At 40.5% G+C, this 20,761-nt stretch overlaps 1 protein-coding gene, 2 non-coding genes and 1 pseudogene across 7 annotated transcripts in view; 3 read left to right on the top strand and 1 right to left on the bottom strand.

Annotated features, from left to right (window-relative positions):
* Positions 1-20,761, top strand: part of LOC128738849 (protein 4.1 homolog) — a 75,867-nt gene that overhangs the window by 6,869 nt on the left and 48,237 nt on the right. The gene's annotated exons all lie outside the window — the stretch shown is intronic.
* Positions 2,374-2,474, top strand: LOC128739022 (U6 spliceosomal RNA; annotated as a pseudogene).
* On the top strand, positions 9,553-9,659 carry LOC128739015 (U6 spliceosomal RNA). Its single transcript, XR_008412160.1, has one exon. It is a non-coding gene; the product is annotated as a U6 spliceosomal RNA (small nuclear RNA).
* Positions 17,751-17,857, bottom strand: LOC128739014 (U6 spliceosomal RNA). Its single transcript, XR_008412159.1, has one exon. It is a non-coding gene; the product is annotated as a U6 spliceosomal RNA (small nuclear RNA).

The raw sequence follows: 20,761 nt of genomic DNA, 5'->3' as shown, positions 1-20,761 counted from the left end.
TTCATGCAGCCACACTGCAAAAGCAAACAGTCGTACTCCCGCTTTGCGTGTTCATATAAAGAATCTAAACTGCAAACTGAATGGAAGCATAAGATGACGGATTTTTTCGTTTCTCTTTTTGTCCCTAAATCGGCTGCTCACAGTAATAGTTTGTCACCCGGACGTCGGTCCGACACAAGCAAAATGTTCGTCTGTATTGGACGGAGTCCGACCGACTTCTTCCATGCACATGTAGTGGTTGTTTTTTTTGTAGTATTGAATATACGATAGCGCGGTTGCTTCTCGTTAGTGTGGTGACTGCCTGTCATTTGACTGTTTTGCAGTCATTCGCTGCTCCAAACGGTAAAGGCCACTTGATCGAAACGAAAATGTCAAAAAGGTATAGAACGCATTCGTTCTACTGCGTTCAATCGGCGTTTGACTGCGCAAGCTGCCAGTTGTGTTATGCAAAGCAAAGCCTTGGGTTTAAACCGTCTTTAGACATTACCCTTCTTTATCGACAGACTTCGCAGCCGGCTGTTAGAGTACAGGAAAATTACGGGGCCAGTGCAACGATCCTACTGACTCTATCTAGCAAGCACCGCCTAGCCGAGATTCGAACATACGACGACTGGCTTGTTAGACCAGCATCGTACCTCGAAGCTAACTCGGCGGCGGAACAATGTGTGTTATGCATAGCGTTCGTATTCCACCACTAAACGGACGGTGTGAACTTGAATGTAGGACATCGTAAAAAATCTATAAGAAAGTTCTAAGCTCAATCGTTTTACATTTCATTCACTTTATTGAAAACACTGTTACATGACGAGGTATAGTAATTAACTCTGTTTTACCTCATCTCATGCTTCCAATGTCTTCCTTGAACTCTCTCGAGGGCTTTCAAAACGAACGGAATAGCTTTTACATACAAAGTCATCAGGCTTTCATAAGAAAACTGTAAAGAAAACTGAACTGCAAAATTGCGCAAAATTCTTTTATCGGTCGTAAAGTTTCCTTGGGACCAAAGTATAATTGAACCGTTGGTAGATCTATTTGTTATTCAGTCATTATCGTTTCTTGCTAGTAAGTAGCAATCGTGTTTCGATTACATTTTCTTTTCTTTTTCCATGGATTTGAAATTCAATCTTGTAATAGGTTGTTTCATATTTCTACAACCTGACATACAGAGGTATCAAATATAAAGTAAATAGGTATCACCCAGTGATTCTAACGGAAGCCTCTCAAACTGATTACAGCGGCACTAATGGCATCAGCGGATGCACTTTAATGCGCTAGTTCCCTCCGCATTGCATACGGTAGTAGAAAAAACTGTGCGTTCCAATGTAACAATTCATAACTAGATTGCATCCAGCGAGAAAGCAGCTGGAAAGTGTCACGAGCAGGCCCGCACAACCGAGAGCCCACAACTTCTGGCGGTGAAACTAGAAAACGCATACCGACGCATTCCGTAAGCCGACTTACAAACACCCGCACTCGATCGGTTTAAATAAACACTAAACAGTGGGCCCTAGATTAGAGAAATAAAACAGTAATAACTTTTTTTTTACTTAAACTCTCGTTGGGACCACAAACCCGCCTGGTTCCAGCGCAGAGATGCTACTCTCACGAACTGACAACGGTTGCCTCGGTTGAATTCAATCCGATGCAATCCTTTCCCTATTTGGTCTGCCAGTGCTCTGCACACCCATTGTGGTGCAGAGAATGAGAGTGCATACGTGTTGCATTCAGCCGGGATCGGAAGTAGGTCAGCCACTTTTTAGCCCGGCGCTCGAAATGCGAATCTCGTGCTGCAACAAGCGCGTTCCGATGCATGTTGTTTGGCCTCTTTTCGCCTGGGCTGAGAAAAAAAAAGAAGCGGTAACACAACACAGCCTGTTGTACAAGGCGATTTAAAAAGTATAAACAATCGGTGTCATCAACACGACGCCTCGCGCCTTGTCGACCCGCCCTTCGTTCGTCTGTACTTGTAGTTCTGTTTATGCTTTGGCGGTGATGGTGAGGGGACCCTAACTTTCTCCTCGCCCGATTTGTGTTCGTCTTCAGCTTCAGCCGGCGGAAGTGCACTTGATTGTGTCGCCGTTGAAGCTTGCTTGCGTCGTGCTCGGTCGTGGTTTCCGTTATCAGTGGATTGCGGGATAGCAGCAGGACAGGAGTGAGGTAATGTACAGTGTATTAGCGTGCCTTTTCAAGGCTGAGGTTTACCATGAAAGTAAGCTATCTGGCGTACAGGTAGTATAGCTGTATATTTTATGATTTTTGCAGGTTGAACTACCTGATGGAGAGCTTTTTGGGGCAATATCCATCGCTAGAGCTTGTGTCATGCATATGAATGAACCTAAACTAGCTTCGTTTCTCGAAGCTTGTTCTCACTGCGTCAGGACGAGACATGTACTAAAATTGGAGTGGTACGGAGAAAATTAGCATGGCTCCTGCGCAAGGATGACATGCAAAATCATGAGGCGTTCGGCATTTTTTCTGTAAACCTCGTGACGTTTGTGAAAAAAGCACATTCCCTTTCAGTATTATGATACTACATCACAAAACTGGAAAGAAACACAACTTGTTTCAATAGCAATTGGCATTTCTTTTGCCCTCTTCTGCTTCTATCGAATCATTTCCATTCGGAAATTGATTTACCGCAGCCGGTTCGAGGTTACCTGTTGTTGCTTAGAATATGAGGTATTACAATCAAAGGTTTGTTGCACTAGTATGTTATTACAATGCGGTCAATAGTTGATTATCTTTGGTGTGATTGTAGTAGGGATGTGAAGCGTAATTTTGAATCTTTGTCTGTCCAGTTACGGTAAATAAAATGTTTGCCCATTGAAGAGTACTATTATACTTACAATGAGAATATGTAGTTGAAAAGAGAGTACAGATTCCACAAACAATTAATACTGTACTCAAGTGCAACCGAACTTGATTTACAGCTTGTCATGATGTCATATCTGGCGAATAGCGAATGGAACGACATTCGCTTTGCCAAAAATTACGAATTATCATGACTGCTTTGGTCTGGCACGTTATCACGTTGCAAAATCCGTGAGTTTTTTCCGCCCACAAAATGGATTTTTTGCTACATTTTAAACGAATCAGCACAGGAACTTTTATTTTCAATACGGATGCCTTCACAGTTGTAGTTGTTAATCACAAAAGTTGTTTGACACAAATGTCGATTACTCGCAAACCACTTGACAAGTGTAATTTTGTTTGGGAATGAGAGTGATAGGTGCACCAATCTAATAAAAGTAAACAGGGGTTTCAAACGAGAATTTCGGTTTTTCTTTGGGTAATTTATGCATATAGGTACAGTTGTTTTTACGTTTTGTCTTGAGTGTGTTTTACTATTTATTCTACTGTTTTGAGCAAGTGCAAACCTGTATGTCAAAGATGACTAATTTTCACCTGATAAAGATCTTTTTATTTCCTTTTCGGAAAATATACATCGCTATGTTTGTTTCACGTTTATGTAGGAATGTAGGAGCTGTGTTCCTAATTATCTGTCCTTGCTTCCTAACGAAACAAAGAAGATTAACCTGGCCCCTGTGATACGTAAAATCGTGAAGCGTGCCATACCTGCATCCGAAAATAGCTAGAAAAAATTATTCTTAGGCGTCTAAACTATTGGATTGAGTTAAACCCCATTTTATCCCATACCCATTCGGATTCCGGAGAGCCAAAGGAACGCATGATTGCCTTGCAATACTTTCAACAGAAGTTCAGGTTGTAAAGAGCAAAAGGCATCTGTATTCTTAGGTATTAAAGGAGCCTTCAATTCAGTTTAAATTGACATTCTTACGGATAAACCTCACCGACTAGAATTTTCGCCAATTTTAAACAATTTTTTACATTATTCACTATCCAAAAACACGTGCATTGCTAATATTAAGATTTATCAATATCTTCAATTAGTTTTACCGATTTTCCACAGACCTCGTGCTTACGCTCTCTGCTTTACAATTTTTATTTCAACAATATTGCTAGATGTCCTACAAACCCACGCCCAATAAGACAATTTGCAGACGATAGTGTAGTCTTGGCTACCGGTCCTATAGCTATCTATTTACAAAGACCATTGCAAGATTCTTTACCAACTTGGGCTTGAAGGGTAGGCATCGAGTTTTCTGCAGAGAAAGCTGAATTATTGGTGTTTTCTAAAAAACGTGAACCAGTTTAGTTACAACTTCAACTGATGGATAAAACTATTTCTCAGATTTTAGTACATAAATATCTTGGTCTTTGGTTTGACTTCAAATGCAGTTTGAAACGTTAAGATAATAATATAAGATATTTAAGAATATAAGATATTTGACTAAGAAATGTCATCATACTCCTCGAATTACGCGAACTTGCCAAATATTTACGATTCTACTGTATTTTTCGACACGTCGATGCTGGTAGTTACTCGTAGTATTCCCAATCATTTACGCACACTGCAAATCCCACAAATATTTTGTAACAAATTCCAAAATATCAACAGCATTAACATGTTTTACACACTGAAGTTTTTGGAGCGTCTTAGTAGAATACGAAATCTAAAATTAAAAAAGAAGAAAACTTATCCAATTTAATTCTACTATGTATATTTTATTCACGACAGATACGTATTTCGCCTACGACTTGCAGGCTTCCTCAGTGTCTATTTTCGAACTTTCGAGTTAGTAGAATTAAATTGGATAAGTTTTCTTCTTTTTTAATTTTATGTTTTACACAGATGGCTCACTTCTGGATGGATCCACTGGCACTGGCACGGCATGGGTCTTCAACGTTAATTTCACCGCTTCTTACAAACTCAATAATCCTTCCTCTGTTTACATCGCTGAATTAGCTGCGATTCAGCATACACTAGGGATTATTGACCAACTGCAGCCAGATCATTATTTCACCTTTACAGATAGTCTTAGTGCTGGTGAAGCTCTAAGATCGATGAGAAATGTAAAGCACTTTCCGTATTTTGAGAAAATTCGTGATCGTTTAAGTGCTTTGACTGTAAAATATTTTCATATCACTTTTGTGTGGATTCCTTCTCATTGTTCAATTACTGGCAATGAGAAAGCTGATACATTAGCTAAGTTGGGTGCATAAGCGGTGAAATTTATGAGAGACCTATTGCCTTTAATGAATTTTTTGCTTCCTTGCGTCAAAGAACATTAATGAATTGGTCAAATTCTTGGGACAATGATGATCTAGGAAGATGGTTACATTCTATAATTCCTAAAATATCGACCAAACCGTGGTTCGGAGATTTCGATGTAAGTCGTGATTTTATTTGTATAATGTCTCGACTTATGTCAAATCACTATTGGTTCGAGGCACATCTACGTCGTATTGGACTCTCAGCAAGTAATCTTTGTGCTTGTGGTGAAGGTTATCACGACATCGAACATGTCGTTTGGCAATGTCCGATACATCATGCTGCTAGGTCCAAACTGAAAGATTCCCTTCGGGCTGGAAATAGACAATCTGATGTTCCTGTTCGTGACATCTTAGTGAGTTTAGACCTTCCCTATATGTCCCTTACATATATCTTCCTCAAAACTATACGTATTCATATTTAGTATCCTGTATAATGATTAACTCACAAAAAAAAGAAGAGCTTAATGAATCCATTCAACAAAACTAATATATTATTCGAAAATTGTTTTAGTTTCATAAGTTTGAATTATTTTTATATTATTTGATTTATTGTATATCTATTTCATGTTGAAAAGATGAGAGGTTTTATGCCTACTGGAGAAGATATATATTGAAATTATCACTCCCGCGGGCTTTTCCCTGCTCCAAATATTTGGCTCCGCAGTCCGCACTTGAGCCGTATCAATAAACTAGATTGAATAAAAAAAAAAGAAATGTCATCAGAAGATCAATGCAGATAATGTACTAACACAGTGTTCCGAATAAACTGACGCGACTGATGAGAGCTACATTGGATTGAATGATGTGCATCTCAGGGACACTTTCGAGTCTCTTTGAGACAAGGTGACGGCTTATCCTGCATTCTGTTCGGCCTCGCTCTTGAGGGGGTGATCCGACGAGCGGGCATCTAGACAAGAGGCACGATTTTCACCAAGGGCAGCCAACTCCCAGGCTTTGCAGAAGACTTTGCTATCATACCCAGGGACTTTGCCACGGTGGAAGTAATCTACGCCAGACAAAGCGGAATCTAGAAGGATTGGGCTAAAAATAAATGCATCGAAAACCCCGGTAGTTCACCGGTAGTTCATTATGGACTTGAAGCCGTGACGCTGCACACGGAGCACGTACGCGCCCTTGCCGTGTTCGAGCAGAAGGTACTGCGGGCAAACTGAATGCAGAGAGTGGCGGAGACGTATAATTTACGAGCTACAGGTACTGCTTGGAGTATCCCATCGTACACCTGGCGAAACCCGCTAGGCTACGGTGGGCCGGACACGTCGTAAAGATGCCGGTCGACAGTGCGACGAAAACAGTTCTCTTCAACAACTCACAGGCACCAGGAACAGGGGGCTCAACGTGCGAGATGGGTCGACCAGGTCGAAAGTGATTTGCGACTTCTGAGACGACTGGGAAATTGGCGATGAGTTGAATGGAGACGATCGACGATCGATCATAAACGCTCACGCATACATTAACGCAAGAGAGTTTGCTGTTCATGATTTAATCTGATTCAGCACTACGCGAAAACCGCTTTGAAGTGGGTTTGAAAAGCCTCTACATTTTTATACAAAACTAACTGAGCCGACAAACTTCGTATTGCCACAAGACTGTGTTGTACAGTTGGATTTCGAATTTGGCATGGTTCGATTTTGGCAGGCCTCGATTTTGGCAACAAAAGTGTTCGTTTTTGGCAACACAAGATATTTTACTTCCAAAAATATGCTTAAATATCAATCAGTTTCTGCATACATACTATAAATGACGAATAAATGATGCCCTCAGTATGTTAATGAAAAAAAGTTATGTGGTTTCGAACAATAATATTTTTGTTGCCGTAGGACTACGTCTTATCGCAGGGTGTCAATAACTTATTTGCGCCGGACGGATAGCTCTTGGCTATCTTGGGACTTTTTAAACATAAAATGGTTGCAATCGTTGATTAATGATATTTAGTCAATTTATAAAGCATTTACATTAATTTTTTTCATATCGAAAAAGAGTCTCGATTTTGGCACGGTTTCGATTTTGGCAACATAGGCGACTCGCATTTGTTGCCAAATTCGAAATCCTACTGTATATAAATCCTGAACCTCGGATAACCTTTGTCACAATCTCGAGTTTTGCAAGTTTGTTAGGAGTTCGTGGGTAGTTTAATAAACAAATTTGCATATTTTCCTCACAGTAAAGTAGAAAACAACCCCCATTGCTTAGACCGATAAAATAAAGCGGATAGCATTTAAATATTCGCCATGATTATATAACATTTCGCCGAATACCATTTTGCAGAACACTTCTCGGTTGACCATTACGCAGAATATAGAGTTTCTTGGAATACCATTTCGCGAAAAATCTTACGCGGAATGTATCATTTCACGGAAAATCTTTTCGTGGAAGATACCATATCGCAGGGGTGATCCTCTCCTTACTCGCTGTCGCTCGTTCGGACCCAACTGAAGGAAAGTAATAGAGGTCAGTAGACCTAGGAAAACAAATAAACCTAGAAAGAGGAGGTCGGCGCTTCCGACGGTGGGTCGTCACTAACACTCGCGGTCTGCGGCCGTCTTGCCATGAATCATCTAGTGTTACTATAGGTAGTTTTTGGTGGTCTTGTTATTGACTAATGTTTTATGGAAGAGTCTAAAATTTCTCGAGTTCGATTAGTTTTTGAGTTACGCAAAAATTTCTGTTTTATTTGTATGAGAATCCTTATCCCCCCACCACAGGGGTGAGGGATCTCAAACCATCATAATTCCTGCCTCCAAAACCCCCCACATGCCAAAATTGGTTCCATTTGCTTGATTAGTTCTCGAGTTATGAGGAAATTTGTATTTCATTTGTATTGGAGCCCCCACTCTTGAAGGGGGAGGGGTCATAATTCCCATCCTAAAAAGGGGAGAGGTCTCGTTTCAGCATAGAAAAAAATCTTGTCTGCAGATATTTGTGTTTCGTTTGTATGGTTCTGTCTTGACTGTGGTTTATTCTGCTGTTTTAGCATTTATCCTACTATTTTTATCAAATGCAAAATAGTACCTGTTTGAGGACATATCAAAGATAACTGATTTTTACCTGAAAAAGAATTTAATTTTCCTTAACGTACAATATACATCGCTAGATCTGTTTCAGCTAGAAGCTGTTAGAGTCAATAGGGTAGCACTGACTCCGCACTGTTCTATATTCTAACAGCTGGTTGCGAAGTCTGTCGTATAAAAACAGAAGGTCAAATTTCGATAACGGAATTAGCACCCAGGCTTTTTAGATCTGTTTCATGTATATGTACTAATATAATTTAGGAGTATTTGCGGTTACCTGTCCTTTTTCGGAACGAAACAGGGGAAATTAGCAGGGCCCATGTAACACGCAAAATCACGAAGCGTTCCACTTTTTTTAGTTCTAGTTTTTTGTAAATCAAACAACAGCTTCCAATAGCAAGCGATCGATTCCCGCGTTGGTCAATTCCTTCAAGGTGAAATTACAGTTTTGCAATGTCAATGTAGTGAATAATGTAGTGAGTAATGCTACAAAGTAAGATTGTCGAAAAAATATATTGTATATTAGATTGATAAAATACTGCTAAATATGCTAAGTTTTGTGACCTAGTTTTATTTACAAATTTCTTTGTCCTGGATGCATATTTCGATTTTAGGACTACGTCTTATAGAAAGGTAGGATTCCAAAAAAAATAAACTAAATATGCGAATCGTATTCGTATTCGAGATTCTGCTAAGACGCTCAACGTAATAACTTTTAATTAGTTAAATATGCGAGCATTTCAAAAAGTTGTTAGATTTTGAACGCGGTTTCTCGATCAATTTTCAATACCTTTGCATCAACCGATTGGCTCGACTCCAGTAAAGAAAACTCCTAATTTTCAAATGCGCTCTATTGAAAAACGATTTTGAATCCCTGATTTTGTCTTTGGAAAAATATTAGTTTTTGGCAATATGTAATAGCTCACCTACCCAAAGTATGATAAAATGCTAACCACCCTTAACACGACATGAAAACTCATGATTTTCTGATAGATAAGCATGAACAACATAAACATATTCCGAAACGAAAGTACGATCATAGTGGTGTATATTGGTTAGAATTAATATGTAATAGTTTTTTCCCAAGGATGTGGCGAATACACGGTAGACTCAAAATAGAAGCAAACTGAAGAACTAGTGCCGTACTCTAGTCTCGGCACCTGGAAGTAACAGACACTCTCAAAACAAATACAGTATTGAATGGGAGTCTGGCATGATGCCGTAAATAAAGGTGCAGCAAAATGTCACCCCAATTTTATTTCCTGAGGTGAACTGGTTGTGAACTGCCTGATGCTCGTGTTTTTCCTTCTGAAACTGAACGTTATCCATCGCTAGAACTGTTTCTATCGCACGGAAGTATATAAACTAGTTGCGATTCTTGTCGCCTGTCCTCGCTTCGGCGGGACATATACTAAAATTGGAACGATACAGAGAAGATTAGCATGGCCCCTGCGCAAGGATGACACGCAAAATCGTGAAGCGTTCCACATTTTTTTTGAGGAAAGCGGTCTGCTTCATTCGGTATTCAGCTTTTAACAACAAACAAATCCAAGCAAAATACATCCTGTAATAACTAATTAATTTTCCATTAGTTGGACATATTATTTTTCGTTCGTTCTGCACTACAATTTTTTAAATATTCTACTCCACAGTATAATTCCTCGAACTTTTTGATTTGTTCTCAATTTGATATTAAAAAAATGATTCTGTAATGCACGGTTTATGAGTTTTTTCGGTCTTTGAAACAGGTAATGCCTGTAATTATTGAAAAGATACAAAGTTGAGGTCGTTAGAAACGGAAATTACATCCAAGCTCTATTACATAGTTTCTTGCATTACAAGAAAGTTTACTTCAGCAACTTAAATGATATTTAACTTATCGCCAGTAAAACTGGTTAGTAGGAAAAGGCAACTTCATAAACAGTTCTTCCTGTCCACAGACATAAAATGTAAAAAGCCATTCCCCACAACGTTTTATAGCGCGCCTTCAGGGCCTTTATTATTACCCACTTATGAGTAAAGCTTTCATTAACAGTTTAACACAGTCAACAATACTAGGTACAAGAAAACGCAACCATACTCAGCAGAATTAGCTCATAACCTAAAAAAATATCCAACGAAAATAAACAAACCTATTCATCGTTCGTTCTATTTCCATAGTGTCATTCTCAAGACTGACAGCGGCCGGCCCACCAAAACCGCTCAATCTCACCAGCTTATCCCAAAAGTTGAACACTGAGACGACGGCTCATTGTCTCTGTTTTATATCGGCACTTTTCCCCACGTTTAAGTGAATGTTTACTCTACATATACTTCGCCTCAAAAAACGATGATCGGTTGTAAACAAACTATCACCCCGTCCGGTTGTAAAATACATCTGACGCCAGTCAGTGCCTTACAGTGTGCATGTTCATACATGCATGCAAGCATGCCAGCTTCCACCTAGTACTTACAACGGTGAAAAGTAGATTGAAACGGAAAGTACTACCAAATGATGCTGCTGCTGCTGTGCACCGCATGTGGGTGTCGGAAAGTAATTTAACTGCATCTGATTGCTTCGCTGTTTGAAGTACACGCTTAAAATATCTTGCACGCTCGTTACTTTTTGTACGACGACGACTTCAGTCGTTTGTTGCGTTCTCAAAAACGACCTGTTTGACTTCCATCACTCATCAAAATTCATAAACACCGCCGCGAGGGACGTTTTATTGGACATTCGGACCGAAATGGTGTCATCATGCTGACCTATTACCCTGGTACGAGGCTTTTGCAATCGAACAAAAAAACATGGTGCATGGTTGAATGGTTGGTTGCTAAGCACTTCAGTAGGACACTGGGCGCAATGCCATTGTCATAATTTCAATCAATTTCAATTGTGAATGAGCTCACGTTTAATTGAATTTCGCCGATTGCTATCGTGATTTCAATTGGAAGTTCCATTCCCATATAAAACGGTCGATGGTACACTCAAAAGTTTTGTGTCAGATCCACGTCACCACTCGTAAGTGCCATTCATTATGTATAGTTTATTATTGCAATTCTTCCCATGGAATATCCCATGCCAATTAAACACTGAAGCATGTTCATTCTGTTGGGGCGACAGAATGGGTTTCTGCTGTTGTTCTGCGTACGATATGCACTTAATCGAGTTCTGGTTCGCATAGAATGGTACATGTTTCGCACCATTGAACCCTTACGTGCGCCTGCTCACTTTTGTTAGGCTGCCACAATGGAAGCCCACATTACCGTTATCAACCGTACCGACCAGCTGACAGTTTTTACCAATGAAAAACTGTATTGAAAAAAAAAAGAAATAAAACAAGTCGTGGTGATACGCGAGTGGTCTGCAGAAGTGCTCTCGCTCCGTCGTCGTAGCCCATTCATTCGGTGCTTTATTATTGCACTCAATGCCAACGAACAAGCAATCGGTGGGAATGTGCGAAATATGCAAACTTCAAATGCACCACAACAGCAATGCAATGGAAGCGGGCTGCACTCAACCGGGAACCGGGTTTTGCGGTTCACGCGTGGCTTGATTGGGATGTTCAGTTTGTTTTTCATTTATATTTCGATCCTGAGTGGCGTGAATCCGTGTATGGTTAGGGGTATGAGGCCTTGTTTTATTACAATCTGTATGTAATGTAAACAACGTCATAGCTGTCCACTAGGATAACAGTGGAGTTAAACATTTTGAAATCCGACAAAAGTCATGTTTAACCCTCTAACGGGCAACAAACGTACAAACGTTGCGATTAAGCTACTGACAATTTTTTCATGGAAGTACGTTCCAAAGGCAAAGGCCGTCTACAGACGGTCTTTCTTTTTATGCCCAAAATAACGATGTTTGAACCTTTAAAGGGTCACAAATATCTGCGATCCACAGAACTGGGCAGGAGAAGTTGAGTTCGAATCCAGATATAATTCGCGTTAACGGAGCTACGGTATTGCCACCTATAAAAGTTTACGTTTTACGATATGAGTGAAGCTGGGATATGAATTTACTGATTTGCACTCATACGGCATATGGAAAGTTCATGAGAGTAAAAGAGGTCGTGGAACGTCATCGCGGATTGGCTCCCATTCTTTCCGCTTCACGTCTTGTCTCGCCAGTGGAGAATGTAACAAGACCTTTGTTACATTACTTTATCCTACTGTTCCCTCCGTTTATTATTAGAAAACTCACCGTTATAAAAAAATTAAATGCCTGATCTCATTACAAAGGTCGAGATAAAAATGTGAGGTTGGTCTAAGTAATCTTTGGATAGCGGATCTAGTCTTACCCAATTAATTTACTTATCGCAGTTGAACATAAAATTGCATTTAAAATAAAATTGAAACCGGAAAAAACTTGAAATAAAATTAACTTGAATTGGACTTAAATTGGACACGAATTTTTACTTGAAGTTAGACATAAATTCGTAATAAAGTTGAATATAAAATTTGATTTAAAAGTAGATACATATAACATTGAACCATAATGGAGCTTGAAACAGGCGTATGCCGTGTTTTAAAAATAATCTCAATTTTCAACAGTTTTACTACAAAGTGCAGAAGAGAATTAGATTGCCTCTCTCTCTGTCTGTCGGATTTTCTCCGAAAAGTCAGGAGAAGTTTTGCCTTTGCAATGCTTTGCTCTGTATCACAATGAACGTTAATTTTGTTTCATGTTTCTTTTTCTGTCGGAGCACCACAGAATGCATGCTCCCAAGATCACGGAGTCAGTCCGTATGCCTGTTCGATATGCTCTTTGGGATATGGTGCAAAAAGTCTCTAGTCTCCAGCGGACAGTGGTCCAAAAAGGGCGAAAAGTGCAACTTTTTTCTTAGCTTACTATAATAAAAATAAAAAACTAACTATTTCGTGTTAGGAAATATAGACATGGTTTCTTCCGTAAAGTTGCAAAAACGTAAAAACAAGCAACTTTGTGAATGACACGAGATCCCGGAATCCCGGATCGTGTTAACTTTAAGGGTGTTACAGCTACCTATGTTCAATCGTCAACTGAACTTTTTGCAGCATATTTCAAAAGTGTGTTTACTAAGGCGGTGGGTAGTATCATAGAATTTCCTATTGATAACGACGAGACGCCATACCAACTGTCCCAGGTTTGTGTGGAAAACGGCATTCGTGAGATCGATGTCAACAAATCAACAAATGGTCCGGATATGCATCCTCAGCATCCTCAAGCAATTTCGCTGAGAATTTGTTGTTTGTTCAGTTTGTTCAATGTGTGGTTAGCCTCCGGAATTTGAAAGATTTCGCACAGCACTCTGATAGATAAAAACCTTTGTTATAGTATAACAAAGGTAAAAAGGCGCCAGATGTGACGTAGAAAATTTTCGCGGAGTTGCTATACAATCCTTTACGATAATGTAGTCGGACGTATTCCTCCTGTGCAACACGGATTCTCAAGAGAAGAAACCAGTAGTTACAAAAAAAAACGGACGGTTACGGACTGCATTTCAAAAGGCCTGCAAGTGGATTGCGTATATACCGATATGTCTAAAGCGTTTGATGCCGTTAGTATTAATAGTATCTTGGAGGCAGTTGAAGAGTTTGGCGTTCGAGGTTCACTGTACAACTGGTTGGTGTCGTCTTTGAAGCAGAGAATACAATTTTTTAAAATACGTGACAATAAATCTTGCTTATTTACTGTAGACCCTTGAGTACCGCAAGGCAGTCTCTTAGGACCGCTGTTGTTCGTGATTCTAATGAATAAATTACCTGATGGTATCTCCCACTCAGGTATTCTAATTTACTCCGACGATGTAAAAATATTTTCACCTATCAAGTGCATGGATGATTGCTTGAAATTACAGCTCGACCTAGCACACTTAAACGAACTGTATTTTGTAAACAAACAACTTGGAAGCCGAAAGAAGGGAAAAATTGTACACAGTTATTTGGAAAATCCATTGTGGTCCCCATCTAGGCTAACTAAACAGCTGAATTTGCCCAGAAATACCGTATGGCGCGTTATCAAACGGTATGAGGAAACATTGACGACGATTCGGAAGCCTCCAGCTAATCATCGGAGTGGAACTGTCGACTGGAAACTGCGTGGTAAGATTTTGAAGACGGTTTGCGGTATCGACCTAGCAAACAGTCAAACCGAACCATAAAACAGAATAGTGCGGCCAAAATCCGTGCTCGAAAGCTATACGACCGGGTGCTAACCAAGTTCGACGGGTGTCTTCTGATGGACGGTGAAACCTGTGTCAAGGCCGACTTCGGGCAAATGCCAGGTCAAAAATTTTACTTGGCAACGGCTCGGCGGGATGTTCCAAGCAAATTTAAATTTGTTTTTGCCGACAAATTTGCACGAAAATTTATGATTTGACAGGGCATTTGCAGGTGTGGCGGAAAAACGAAAGTTTTCGTTACAAATAAGACAATAACGTCGGAACTGTTCCAAAAGGAGTGTCTCCAAAAACGAATTTTGCCGTTCTTTCGCTTCCACCACGATCTCGTGATGTTTAGGCCAGATTTGGTAAGCTGTCATTAAAGCAAAGTCGTTCAAGAATGGTATGCAGAGAAAGGGGTCCAGTTTGTTCCGAAAGACCTTGAGAAATACTGGACAATCATGAAGAGGAGACTCAAGGCAAAGATAAAAGTTGTTAAAGACATTAATCAGATGAAGACCTGGTGGAATAAGATATAAGAATATGCTACATTTGTGTAAGAAAAGATCTTGAATTCAGTAATAAATAACGGAACTACACGCAATTGTTTTTGTTCCAATATCTGAAGCAAGCTTTATAACAGAAGGCGACGGAACGGAAGTTAACCTAGGAGTGCCTACAAAACGATAACAGCCTGCCGGCTCCCAATTTCAAAAAGATACGGTGAAAAATTGCTGAAATTAAATAAAAAGGAAAGCTGTCTAAAGAATCAACTCCAGGCACCATTAGCAACAGCACTTCACCGGATAATTTCAAGAATTCTAGATGAGGAGAAGCTACCGGAGGAATGGATGGAAGGTGTGATTTGCCCCGTTTATGGTGGCTCGTGCTACTACGGATCAAATTTCAAGTCTTCGACGAATCTGCTAAATAGAAATATCGGGAGTACTAACGTGCCCACGCATAATATTTTCGTGGAATTCAGGGCAGCATATGATACAGTCGAGAGCGAACAGCTATGCCAGGTAATGCACGAGAATGGGAACGGCGGCTGATGAAAGCAACTCTGGAGTCCCTTCAAATCCCTCAAAGGGTTGTGGTAAGAAGATGGACTGTCCTGTATGCTATTCTGCATCGCTATTAAAGGTGTGATCCGGCGAGTGAGCATGGAAACGAGAGGAATGATTTTCAGTAATCTACGCCACACATAAAACAGCGGCTAGGAGAATTAGGTTACAAATCAATGCGTCAAAAAAAACAAATATGTGGAAAGAAAGAGGCTTCAGAGAAAACAACGTTTGCCTCCCACGGACTGTGACTATTAACGACGATGAGCTGGAAGGGGTTGATGAGTTGGTATATTAGGAACCGCTGGTCGCCGCCGACAACAATACAAGTAAGGTAGCAGATTCAACGACGCATTCAAGCTGGAAGCCGAGTCTACTTTTCTCTCCGCAAGACGCTTCAGTCAGGCTGCCGCACGAAGCTGACGGTGTACAAAACGCTAATCAGACCGGTAGTCCTCTACGGATTCGAGACAGTAACCTTACGGACATACATGCATTTGCCGTATTTGAATGAAAGGTGTTGCGGATGGCGGCGTACAAACGGATAGCGCAGAGAGGCGTAGGCGTATGGACTACTACTGGAGAGATTTCACTCTTACTACTAACGAAAGTTGGAAAACTACAGTGGGCCGGCGAAGTAGCAAGGATGTCAAGCGACTGTTCTGTGACATCCGTTTTCTTCAAGAACCCCACCGGCACCAAGAATAGAGTGGCGCAACGTACTGAATGGTTTGACCAGGTTGAAGCCGACTTGCGTCTGTCGAAACGCTCAACGAATTGGGAACGAGTAGCCCAGGATCGAGTACTGTGGAGAGGAATTCTTGATACGGTAAAAGTTTCCACGGCGTTCTATGCTACTAGAAGAAGAAGAAGCGGACTTGAAATTGAAATGCCTTGAAATACCAACTCATTGTTCTTCCAGGGTTTAATAAACTGGTACTGTTTACAACCTATAATTAGGCGTTAAAATTTCGAAGCCCTTTTCAAGAGGTATTGCATCGACTTCAGGAGTTGTTATTAGAGTGTTAGTTTTATAAGAAATTAGTTAGAAATAAAAAACGAGGTACTTTGCTGGCACAGATATCCATTTGATAATTGTCAGAATAGCTGCAGACAGTCGTGCATTTGGTGAAGAATTAAATTCACTCCAAAATTCATTCGAAATATTTACTCAAAAATATGTAAATTTGGTAAACTAACCTAAATTTAATTGGTTTTAAGTGGTAAATTGCGTAAAGGTGCAAATACTTCTACTCACACCTGAAACATGATTATGTTCGACAACCTTTCATTAAAAGTGTCTAGACAAACCTCAAAATGATTTCGAATTTATGCTGTCAGAATACGAGGCTTCACCGCTTCAACCACAATGGGTTGAGAGGAAGGAATAACACTTTTACATATGACTTCCTAGTGCGGATTTTACTGTCCTATGCCACCGGGTGGCTTTTTGGAATGACACGAACCAGTCGGGAATGTTTTAATTTACTGGATATTTGAGCTCCACATGAAGCACTTCCGTCATCATAAATAATTCAATAGCGCGTCACAAAATGACGATAATCGCCGGGCAAATGGGAAATCACAAGAATGGAAAGCATTTAGAAATGTCATCTAGCCGAGCTTCAGTCAGAAATAATATGGAAGCAGTACATATTTCATTTCCAGACAATTGGAACGGAGTCTAATATGACTGGTGCACAAAAAGGGTTGGTCTCCAACGAACGAACGAAGTGCATGTTCACGTCCACAATCTGCCTTTCCCATCCGATCGGTCTCCTCTTCCGATGAGTGTGCCTGCTCTCGTGACGCTAACACATTCATCTTTAATAACCACCAACAGTTTGCTGATGAACGGATACGAGTCTATGGCGTGGCACGCTTACATCACCGCCTCCCGTTGCCGTCGTTGTCGTTGTCGTCGTCTTAGTCATCGTCGTTGCTGTCGATATGTCGTCTGCAACATTTTTAAAACACTTCAACATTGTCGGTCTGCCGATGCTCTCGCACGAACAGAACGCATCGGGCAGGCCAGGCGAGCCTTTCGGCTCCCGTCCGTGTGTTTTGACTTTCGTGTCATACCGTCTACCGTTGCCCTTCCGGTTCTTCCCGGTCACCCAAAAGCAGAAGGAATTAGTTCCCGTCTAGTAATAGTGACGCCAACGAACGACGATGCAATGTTGATTCGTCGTGTCTGCTGGAAATTGATGAGGACGACGGGTACAACAGTTACCAACATGGGTTTACCCCTGACTCCTGAGAGTACTATAGCTAAAAGTTAGTTATCGACAATTTATGCTCACTGATAATACGGAAATTTAATCACTGACATTTTACATTAGCGAAATGATGAGTGCCGTAATTTGATTATTGAATGAACGTTTGGGAATTCTGCAAAAAATGTGGAACGCTTCACGATTTTGCGTGTCATCCTTGCGCAGGGGCCATGCTAATCTTCTCTGTATCGTTCCAATTTTAGTATATGTCCTGCCGAAGCAAGGACAATTCTTCCAGCTTGTTCGGTTCGTTTTATAGGAAGCATCGAATAAAACAGTTCTAGCGATGGACAACACATGATTTACCTAAAAAAAATGTAGAAAATCTACCTCTGTAAGAAAAAAGATAAAATTGTAAAGGGTAAACTCAATCAACAGCTAGGTAGTAATCGTCTGCGCACTCAATCGTGCACCCCAAAAAACCATATCCTTTACTTCTACTTCCATTCAACACTGGTGGAAGGTACAGTTAGGAGTGGATATGCATAAAACAACAAACAATGCCGAGGTATTTTGTATTTGTATGATTTGATATGGCTTGCGCTACTGTAGACGGTGAGTCCCTTATAAAATAGAAATTAAAACAAAAATCTTTGTACCGCCGCTTCCAGCCACTGTCCCAATTTTGTATTTGTTATTCCAATCGCCTGGAGCGACTAGAATGTGTCACTTCAACTGTTGTTTATCTGTCTGCTTGTTGTTTACCCGACAGAGTCAGTAATATTTTAGCATAAATCAAACAAACCACGCCAAAACAGAACCACCGACCGACCGGTTGCAACAAAGTCTGCTTGAGTCTGAGCTGAGTAGGAAGAGAAGACAACCGCACCAGGCGGAGATGATGTTCTTCCTTCCTCGTTTATTTCCGTCTATCCGCGGGGATGCACTGCAACGATGATCATGCTGGTGATGATGATGTTGATCAGCCCGAACAGCCGCTTATCCCACTTTGTAAGCCGGCGAGAAGATAAATTCAACGGAAAAGCTGAAATGTTAGGGCAAATTGGGACGGATTAAATGTTGTGGCTGGTTGTTTTCCGGCACGATTGGAGCTTGCAATGTGCACGGAAACAACCCGGGGAGTGAAATTTTGGGCTTCCATCCGTATCGCAACGCAAGCCGGTTGGTGACTGTCTTCATCCGTACCGCAGGGGAAACCAGCTTAGCGTGAAGTAATTTGCGTAAAGCTATTAGAAGTCATTTTTATTTAAATTAATCCAATTGGAAACGCACGACGAACCTGGCCCTTGGCTGGGATGGGCTCAAACTGCTGTCTGCAATCTGTTACATAAATCGATGTGGCACCACACCAGAGAAATGTAAATTGCTTTTTGGGCTAAACGATATTCGCACGCCACGTTCGGGGCGCGCAATGGTGAAAATAGAGAACAAATGTTTTGAGGGAACTATCAGACATGAGATGACGCAGAATTTGCATTTCATTTTAAGCTCGAACAAAATAAACGTTAGGTTAGGCTAGGTTAGCTTGTTGTTAGAGGTTTGCAAAGGAAACTTTGATTTGCCTGTGGCAAAATAAGGCACTAAAAATTACCAATGCAAATTCACAAATGCTCGTTCCAACCACAGACATCAATTGTATACACCAAAAGATTAGACTATAAATAACGGCTGTTTTTATCATAAGCAAAAATATTTTCTTGCTATATTCTGCCTTTTGTATTAAAGCTTTTGATTAATAAAGCAAACTACAAAAATCGAAACGTTTCGATCAAAAAAACATCTGAACGGTATGACAACACAATATCTATCAAATTCACAGCCGGGCCTTGTTTTCTCCCAACGAACGGCCCTACCATAAGCTACTGCGGCAGGTGTTCATGTTTCCAAACGGCTAATACAGCACAATCATTATGGTCGTACTTCCTCCTACTGACACGTCGTCATATATATTCAATTTCCAGCATATGTAATGAGCATACATATTTCCCCCTCGAGTGGGACGTTTCCCACTTTCAAGACTATAGAACGCTTGTTACGTTCGTTTCGTACGATATGGGCGCCACGTCGCGGCGACGTACGAACGAGTGGTACAGTATATGCTCAGGGAATTCAAGAAATTCACCACTCCGTGAAGTGGTAACTGCTTCTGACGTGACCCGGTAATAAAAAAAGATCACATATTTCCTGCATTTTACTGTTACTGCCAGTTTCACATAGCTGCGCTGGCTGCCTGGCTGTCTCTTCTTCTGCTGGGTTCAAAACGAGCATCGGGAAAAGTTTACGTTCAAACTTATTGAGAGATAAAGTCAGGGTGGTTCACTTTAAACAAATTATTTCATGAAAAACAAAATTTCTCAAAAATTCGTTTAAATTATAATGTACTGCATACTAATGTTGTATTTCCGACTCTTTCCTTTCACTTTGAATGTTCGGTTTTAATTTAGAACGTCCTGTCATCAGCCAGGTAGCAGGTACAAGCCCAGCTCTCGAATGGAATGTCACATGGTTGGAAAGCGCACCTGTTATGCCACCCGGGGTTACCCACACATCTACGGTTCCACGCCGTCCGTTCCATCATTCGTGTGTACGGTTTCTACTACGGTTTGTGCCATACCGTCCCATGCGATGCGGGTCTTTGATATGATATTTGTAGACACAGCTGAGCGCTAATAAGCAAAGGGTTAGCAGCTACGTACTAATATAAAAAAATAAAAAAATAAGTGAGAAAGGGAGTACGAGTAAGAAAGGATTCCTTTTAAATTTCCTCTCCCACAGTTTGTGTTTATGTGCTTATGTTGCGGTTGGGAAACGAACTGCGGAAAATGTCAAAGTTATTTATTCGAAATTAATTATGGTCTGTTATAATAAAACGTTGCCTGGATTCGTAATATCTTGGCCTGTTAAAAACTTGGTCTGTTAAAAACTTGATCTGTTAAAAGCCATAGAAGTTAAGATCAGAAGTCATTAGAAGTAAGCCAGGATTCACAAAGAAAAACGAGGGAGTAATACTACCATAGCCTCTCAGTTAGCCATAAGTACGATAATAGTTTAATCGAATTCGCCAGATGACCAACCTTCATAGGGTTTCGAAGAGATTGGTCACTGGAAATGGCATTTTTGTCCATTTCAGCACAAAGAAATGCTTAATTCTGTTACCAAACATTTACGTG

Source organism: Sabethes cyaneus, chromosome 2, assembly GCF_943734655.1.
Source record: "Sabethes cyaneus chromosome 2, idSabCyanKW18_F2, whole genome shotgun sequence".
Classification (NCBI taxonomy): Eukaryota; Metazoa; Arthropoda; class Insecta; order Diptera; family Culicidae; genus Sabethes; species Sabethes cyaneus.
This window is presented reverse-complemented; position numbering and strand designations above follow the sequence as displayed.